The sequence below is a fragment of the Schistocerca gregaria genome, unplaced genomic scaffold (assembly GCF_023897955.1).
Source record: "Schistocerca gregaria isolate iqSchGreg1 unplaced genomic scaffold, iqSchGreg1.2 ptg000345l, whole genome shotgun sequence".
Taxonomy (NCBI): Eukaryota; Metazoa; Arthropoda; class Insecta; order Orthoptera; family Acrididae; genus Schistocerca; species Schistocerca gregaria.
The window spans coordinates 2000216-2009815 of NW_026061808.1; positions in this window are offsets into that span (position 1 = coordinate 2000216).

Genomic DNA, 9600 nt, shown 5'->3' on the forward strand with positions numbered 1-9600 from the left:
TGCACCAAAAGACGATTGAATGGGGAATCTGCTTTCTGGCCATACAACCAGATGACCCTGCTGTAATCAACAAACAATTACCAACATTTCACGATTCAAATATATTATTCCACTGTGAAATTGAAGAATATATGTGATGAGGGTAACAATCAAAACAAGGACTCAGCAAAAGAAAGAAGTCTTTCCTAATAACACCAATTGTCAGAAAGCTCAGAGTAGTACTTCCATCCAACAAAATCACACTCAAAAGTAGAACAAACATAGCAGGCATTAAACGGAATCTCCCTGTTGAGAGGGGAGAAACATGTACAACAATTAGTGCATCACATTGATTATTTTTAGTGACAATTGCAATAAGATTTTTAAAAATTTAAAGCAATTGATGGTGATACGAAAACAAGAATAGTTATCAAATTCCTAACATTTGTTATTCAGTAAAATGCAAGTGGTGTCCAATCTGCACAAAAAACCCATTCAATGGAGAAACTGCTTTCTGGTCATACAACCAGATGACCCTGCTCTAAACAAAAAACATTTACACACATTTAACGATTAAAATACATTACTTCACTGCGAAACAGTAGAATATAAGTTATAAAGGTAACAATCAAAAGAACCACCTAGGAAAAGAAAGAGGTCTTTCCTAATAACTCCAATACTCAGGATGCATGGAGTGGTAATTCCCATCCAACAAAATCACACTCCATGTTTGAACAAACATAGCAGTCATTAAACAGAATCTCCCTGTTGAGAGGCAAGAAACATGTACCACAATTTGTGCATGTGGTGTCAAATATGCACCAAAAGACGATTGAATGGGGAATCTGCTTTCCGGCCATACAACCAGATGACCCTGCTGTAATCAACAAACATTTACACACATTTCACGAGTCAAATATATTATTCCACTGTGAAATTGATGAGTATATGTGATAAGGGGAACAATCAAAACAAGGACTCAGCAAATGAAAGAAGTCTTTCCTAATAACTCCAATTGTCAGAATGCTCGGAGTAGTGCTTCCCATCCAACAAAATCACACTCAAAAGTAGAACAAACATAGCAGGCATTAAACGGAATCTCCCTGTTGAGAGGGAAGAAACATGTACCACAATTTGTGCAGCACATTTATTATTTTCCGTGACCATTGCAATAATATTTTTAAAAATATAAAGCAAATGAAGGAGATACCTCAACAAGAAGATTTATCAAATTCCGAACATTCGTTATTCAGTAAAGTGAATATGGTGTCCAATCTGCACCAAAAGACCATTGAATAGAGAATTTGCTTTCTGGCCATACAACCAGATGTCCCTGCTGTAAACAACAAACATTTACCCACATTTCATGAATCAAATACATTACTTCACTGTGAAATTGACGAATATAAGTGATAAAGGTATCAATCAAAGGAAGCACCTAGCAAAAGAAAACAGTATTTCTGATAACTCCAATCGTCAGAACGCTCGGAGTGGTGATTTCCATCCAACATAATCACACTCGATGTTTTAATAAACAGAGCAGTCATGAAACGGAATCTCCCTGTTGAGAGAGAAGAAACATGTACCACAATTTGTGCAGCACATTGATTATTATTAGTGACCATTGCGATAAGATTTTTAAAAATTTAAAGCAATTGAAGGAGATACGAAAACAAGAATAATTATCAAATTCCTAACATTTGTTATTCAGTAAAATGTAAGTGGTGTCCAACCCATTGAATAGAGAATCTGCTTTCTGGACATACAAGCAAATGACCCTGCTCTAAACAAAAAACGTTTACACACATTTAACGATTCAAATACATTACTCCACTGCGAAACAGATGAATATAAGTTATAAGGGTAACAATCAAAAGAAGCACCTAGGAAAAGAAAGAGATCTTTCCTAATAACTCCAATACTCAGGATGCTTGGAGTGGTAGTTCCCATCCAACAAAATCACACTCCATATTTGAATAAACATAGGAAACATGAAACAGAATATCCCTAATGAGAGGCAAGAAACATGTACCACGATTTGTGCACGTGGTGTCAAATATGCACCATAAGACGAATGAATGGAGAATCTGCTTTCTGGCCATACAACCAGATGACCCTGCTGTAATCAACAAACAATTACCCACATTTCACGATTCAAATATATTATTCCACTGTGAAATTGATGAATATATGAGATGAGGGTAACAATCAAAACAAGGACTAAGCAAAAGAAAGAAGTCTTTCCTAATAACTCCAATTGTCAGAATGCTCGGAGTAGTGCTTCCCATCCAACAAAATCACACTCAAAAGTAGAACAAACATAGCAGGCATTAAACAGAATCTCCCTGTTGAGAGGGAAGAAACATGTTCCACAATTCGTGCAGACATTGATTATTTTTAGTGACCATTGCAATAAGATTTTTAAAAATAAAAAGCAAATGAAGGAGGTACCTAAACAAGAAGATTTATCAAATTTCGAACATTCGGTATTCAGTAAAGATCATGTGGTGTCCAATCTGCACCATAAGACCATTGAATAGAGAATCTGCTTTCTGGCCATACAACCAGATGACCCTGCTGTAAACAACAAACATTTACCCACATTTCACGAATCAAATACATTACTCCACTGTAAAATTGATGAATATAAGTGATAAAGGTATCAATCAAAGGAAGCACCTAGCAAAAGAAAACAGTATTTCTGATAACTCCAATCGGCAGAACGCTCGGATTGGTGATTTCCATCCAACATAATCACACTCGATGTTTGAATAAACATAGCAGTCATGAAACGGAATCTCCCTGTTGAGAGGGAAGAAACATGTACCACAATCTGTGCAGCACATTGATTATTTTTAGTGACAATTGCAATAAGATTTTTAAAAATTTAAAGCATTTGAAGGAGATATGAAAACAAGAATAATTATCAAATTCCTAACATTTGTTATTCAGTAAAATGCAAGTGGTGTCCAATCTCCACTAAAAACCCATTCAATGGAGAATCTGCTTTCTGGTCATACAACCAGATGACCCTGCTCTAAACAAAAAACATTTACACACATTCAACGATTCAAATACATTACTCCACTGCGAAACAGATGAATATAAGTTATAAGGGTAACAATCAAAAGAACCACCTAGGAAAAGAAAGAGGTCTTTCCTAATAACTCCAATACTCAGGATGCTTGGAGTGGTAGTTCCCATCCAACAAAATCACACTCCATGTTTGAACAAACATAGCAGTCATGAAAAACAATCTCCCTGTTCAGAGGGAAGAAACATGTTCCTTAATTTGTGCAGCACATTGATTATTTTTAGTGAAAATTGCAATAAAATTTTTAAAAATAAAAAGCATATGAAGGAGATACCTAAACAAGAAGATTTATCAAATTCCGAACATTCGATATTCAGTAAAGTGCATGTGGTGTCCAATCTGCACCAAAAGACCATTGAATAGAGAATCTGCTTTCTGGCCATACAACCAGATGACCCTGCTGTAAACAACAAACATTTACCCACATTTCACGACTCAAATACATTACTCCACTGTGAAATTGATGAATATAAGTAATAAAGCTATCAATCAAAGGAAGCACCTAGCAGAACAGTTTTTCTAGTAATTCCAATTGCCAGAACGCTCGGAGTGGTGATTTCCATCCAACATAATCACACTCGATGATTGAATAAACATAGTAGTCATGAAACAGAATCTCCCTGTTGAGAGAGAAGAAACATGTACCACAATCTGTGCAGCACATTGATTATTTTTAGTGACAATTGCAATAAGATTTTTAAAAATTTAAAGCATTTGAAGGAGACATGAAAACAAGAATAATTATCAAATTCCTAACATTTGTTATTCAGTAAAATGCAAGTGGTGTCCAATCTCCACTAAAAACCCATTCAATGGAGAATCTGCTTTCTGGTCATACAACCAGATGACCCTGCTCTAAACAAAAAACATTTACACACATTCAACGATTCAAATACATTACTCCACTGCGAAACAGATGAATATAAGTTATAAGGGTAACAATCAAAAGAACCACCTAGGAAAAGAAAGAGGTCTTTCCTAATAACTCCAATACTCAGGATGCTTGGTGTGGTAGTTCCCATCCAACAAAATCACACTCCATGTTTGAACAAACATAGCAGTCATGAAACAGAATCTCCCTGTTGAGAGGCAAGAAACATGTACCACAATTTGTGCATGTGGTGTCAAATATGCACCAAAAGATGATTGAATGGGGAATCTGCTTTCTGGCCACACAACCAGATAACCCTGCTGTAAACAACAAACATTTACCCATATTTCACGAATCAAATACATTACTCCACTGTGAAATTGACGAATATAAGTGATAAAGGTATCAGTCAAAGGAAGCACCTAGCAAAAGAAAACAGTATTTCTAATAACTCCAATCGTCAGAATGCTCAGAGTGGTGATTTAAATCCACCATAATCACACTCGATGTTTGAATAAACATAGCAGTCATGAAACGGAATCTCCCTGTTGAGAGAGAAGAAACATGTACCACAATTTGTGCAGCACATTGATTATTTTTAGTGACCATTGCAATAAGATTTTTAAAAATTTAAAGCAATTGAAAGAGATACGAAAACAAAAATAATTATCAAATTCCTAACATTTGTTATTCAGTAAAATGCAAGTGGGGTCCAATCTGCTCTAAAAACTCATTGAATGGAGAATCTGCTTTCTGGTCATACAACCAGATGACCCTACTCTAAACAAAAAACATTTACACACATTTAACGATTTAAATACAATACTGCACTGCGAAACAGATGAATATAAGTTATAAGGGTAACAATCAAATGAAGCACCTAGGAAAAGAAAGAGGTCTTTCCTAATAACTCCTATACTCAGAATGCTTGGAGTGGTAGTTCCCATCCAACAAAATCACACTCCATGTTTGAACAAACATAGCAGTCATGAAACAGAATCTCCCTGTTGAGACGCAAGGAACATGTACCACAATTTGTGCATGTGGTGTCAAATATGCACCAAAAGACGATTGAATGGGGAATCTGCTTTCTGGCCATACAACCAGATGACCCTGCTGTAATCAACAAACAATTACCCACATTTCACAATTCAAATATATTATTCCACTGTGAAATTGATGAATATATGTGATGAGGGTAACAATCAAAACAAGGACTCAGCAAAGAAAGAAGTCTTTCCTAATAACTCCAATTGTCAGAATGCTCGGAGTAGTGTTTCCCATCCAACAAAATCACACACAAAAGTAGAACAAACATAGCAGGCACTAAACAGAATCTTCCTGTTGAGAAGGAAGAAACATGTACCACAATTTGTGCAGCATATTTATTATTTTTAGTGACCATTGCAATAATATTTTTAAAAATATAAAGCAGATGAAGGAGATACCTCAACAATAAGGTTTATCAAATTCCGAATATTTGTTATTTAGTAACGTGCATGTGGTGTCCAATCTGCACCAAAAGACCATTGAATAGAGAATCTGCATTCTGGCCATACAACATGACGACCCTGCTGTAAACAACAAACTTTTAACCACATTTCACGAATCAAATACGTTACTCCACTGTGAAATTGACAATTATATGTGATAAAGGTATCAATCAAAGGAAACACCTTGCAGAACAGTATTTCTAGTAACTCCAATCATCAGAACGCTCGGAGTGGTGATTTCCATCCAACATAATCACACTCGATGATTGAATAAACATAGCAGTCATGAAACGGAATCTCCCAGTTGAGAGAGAAGAAACATGTACCACAATTTGTGCAGCACATTGATTATTTTTAGTGAACATTGCAATAAGATTTTTAAAAATTTAAAGCAATTGAAGGAGATACGAAAACAAGAATAATTATCAAACTCCTAACATTTGTTATACAGTAAAATGTAAGTGGTGTCCAATCTGCACTAAAAACCCATTCAATGGAGAATCTGCTTTCTGGTCATACAACCAGATGACCCTGCTCTAAACAAAAAACATTTACACACATTTAACGATTCAAATACATTAATCCACTGCGAAACAGATGAATATAAGTTATAAGGGTAACAATCATAAGAACCACCTAGGAAAAGAAAGAGGTCTTTCCTAATAACTCAAATACTCAGGATGCTTGGAGTGGTAGTTCCCATCCAACAAAATCACACTCCATGTTTGAACAAACATAGCTGTCATGAAACAGAATCTCCCTGTTGAGACGCAAGGAACATGTACCACAATTTGTGCATGTGGTGTCAAATATGCACCAAAAGACGATTGAATGGGGAATCTGCTTTCTGGCCACACAACATGATGACCCTGCTGTAATCAACAATCATTCACCCACATTTCACGATTCAAATATATTATTCCACTGCGAAATTGATGAATATATGAGATGAGGGTAACAATCAAAACAAAGACTCAGCAAAAGGAAGAAGTCTTTCCTAATAACTCCAATTGTCAGAATGCTCGGAGTAGTGCTTCCATCCAACAAAATTACACTCGAAAGTAGAACAGAGCAGGCATTAAACGGAATCTCCCTGTTGAGAGGGAAGAAACATGTACCACAAGTTGTGCAGCACACTTATTATTTTTAGTGACCATTGCAATAACATTTTTAAAAATATAAAGCAAATGAAGGAGATACCTAAACAAGAAGATTTATCAAATTCCGGACATTTGTTATTCAGTAAAGTGCATGTGGTGTCCAATCTGCAAAACAAGACCATTGAAAAGAGAATCTGCATTCTGGCCATACAACCAGATGATTCTGCTGTAAACAACAAACATTTACCTACATTTCACGAATCAAATACATTACTCCACTGAGAAATTGACGAATACAACTGATAAATGTATCAATCAAAGGAAGCACCTACCACAAGAAAACAATATTTCTAATAACTCCAATCGTCAGAACGCTCGGAGTGGTGTTTTTCATCCAACATAATCACACTCGATGCTTGAATAAAAATAGCAGTCATGAAACGGAATCTCCCTGTTGAGAGAGAAGAAACATGTACCACAATTTGTGCAGCACACTGATTATTTTTAGTGACCATTGCAATAAGATTTTTAAAAATTTAAAGCAATTGAAGGAGATACGAAAACAAGAATAATTATCAAACTCCTAACATTTGTTATACAGTAAAATGCAAGTGGTGTCCAATCTGCACTAAAAACCCATTCAATGGAGAATCTGCTTTCTGGTCATACAACCAGATGACCCTGCTCTAAACAAAAAACATTTACACACATTTAACGATTCAAATACATTACTCCACTGCGAAACAGATGAATATAAGTTATAAGGGTAACAATCAAAAGAACCACCTAGGAAAAGAAAGAGGTCTTTCCTAATATCTCCAATACTCAGGATGCTTGGAGTGGTAGTTCCCATCCAACAAAATCACACTCCATGTTTGAACAAACATAGCAGTCATGAAACAGAATCTCCCTGTTGAGAGGCAAGGAACATGTACCACAAGTTGTGCACGTGGTGTCAAATATGCACCAAAAGACGATTGAATGGGGAATCTGCTTTCTGGCCACACAACTAGATGACCCTGCTGTAATCAACAATCATTCACCCACATTTCACGATTCAAATATATTATTCCACTGCGAAATTGATGAATATATGAGATGAGGGTAACAATCAAAACAAGGACTCAGCAAAAGGAAGAAGTCTTTCCTAATATCTCCAATTGTCAGAATGCTCGGGGTAGTGCTTCCATCCAACAAAATTACACTCGAAAGTAGAACATAGCAAGCATTAAACGGAATCTCCCTGTTGAGAGGGAAGAAACATGTACCACAAGTTGTGCAGCACACTTATTATTTTTAGTGACCATTGCAATAATATTTTTAAAAATATAAAGCAAATGAAGGAGATACCTAAACAAGAAGATTTATCAAATTCCGAACATTTGTTATTCAGTAAAGTGCATGTGGTGTCCAATCTGCAAAACAAGACCATTGAATAGAGAATCTGCATTCTGGCCATACAACCAGATGACCCTGCTGTAAACAACAAACATTTACCCACATTTCACGAATCAAATACATTACTCCACTGTGAAATTGACGAATATAACTGATAAATGTATCAATCAAAGGAAGCACCTAGCAAAAGAAAACAGTATTTCTAATAACTCCAATCGTCAGAAAGCTCGGAGTGGTGTTTTTCATCCAACATAATCACACTCGATGGTTGAATAAAAATAGCAGTCATGAAACGGAATCTCCCTGTTGAGAGAGAAGAAACATGTACCACAATTTGTGCAGCACATTGATTGTTATTTGTGACCATTGAAATAAGATTTTTAAAAATTTAAAGCAATTGAAGGAGATACAAATTCAAAAATAATTATCAAATTCCTAACATTTGTTATTTAGTAAAATGCAAGTGGTGTCCAATCTGCACTAAAAGCCCTTTCAATGGAGCATCTGCTTTCTGGTCATACAACCAGATGACCCTGCTCTAAACAAAAAACATTTACACACATTTAACGATTCAAATACATTACTCCACTGCGAAACAGATGAATATAAGTTATAAGGGTAACAATCAAAAGAACCACCTAGGAAAAGAAAGAGGTCTTTCCTAATAACATCAATACTCAGGATGCTTGGAGTGGTAGTTCCCATCCAACAAAATCACACTCCATGTTTGAACAAACATAGCAGTCATGAAACAGAATCTCCCTGTTGAGAGGCAAGAAACATGTACCACAATTTGTGCATGTGGTGTCAAAACGCACCAAAAGATGATTGAATGGGGAATCTGCTTTCTGGCCACACAACCAGATGACCCTGCTGTAATCAACAATCATTTATCCACATTTCACGATTCAAATATATTATTCCACTGTGAATATGATGAATATATGTGATGAGGGTAACAATCAAAACTAGGACTCAGCAAAAAAAGAAGTCTTTCTTAATAACTCCAATTGTCAGAATGCTCGGAGTAGTGCTTCCATTCAACAAAATTACACTCGAAAGTAGAACATAGCAGGCATTAAACGGAATCTCCCTGTTGAGAGGGAAGAAACATGTTCCTCAATTTGTGCAGCATATTTATTATTTTTAGTGACCATTGCAATAATATTTTTAAAAATATAAAGAAAATGAAGGAGATACCCCAACAAGAAGATTTATCAAATTCCGAACATTTGTTATTCAGTAAAGTGCATGTGGTGTCCCATCTGCACCAAAAGACCATTGAATAGAGAATCTGCTTTCTGGCCATACAACCAGATGACCCTGCTGTAAACAACAAACATTTACCCACATTTCACGAATCAAATACTTTACTCCACTGTGAAATTGACGAATATAACTGATAAATGTATCAATCAGAGGAAGCAACTAGCAAAAGAAAACAGTATTTCTAATAACTCCAATTTTCAGTACCCTCAGAGTAGTGATTTCCATCCAACATAATCACACTCGATGTTTGAATAAACATAGCAGTCATGAAACGGAATCTCCCTGTTTAGAGAGAAGAAACATGTACCACAATTTGTGCAGCACATTGATTGTTATTTGTGCCCATTGCAATGAGATTTTTAAAAATTTAAAGCAATTGAAGGAGATACTAAAACA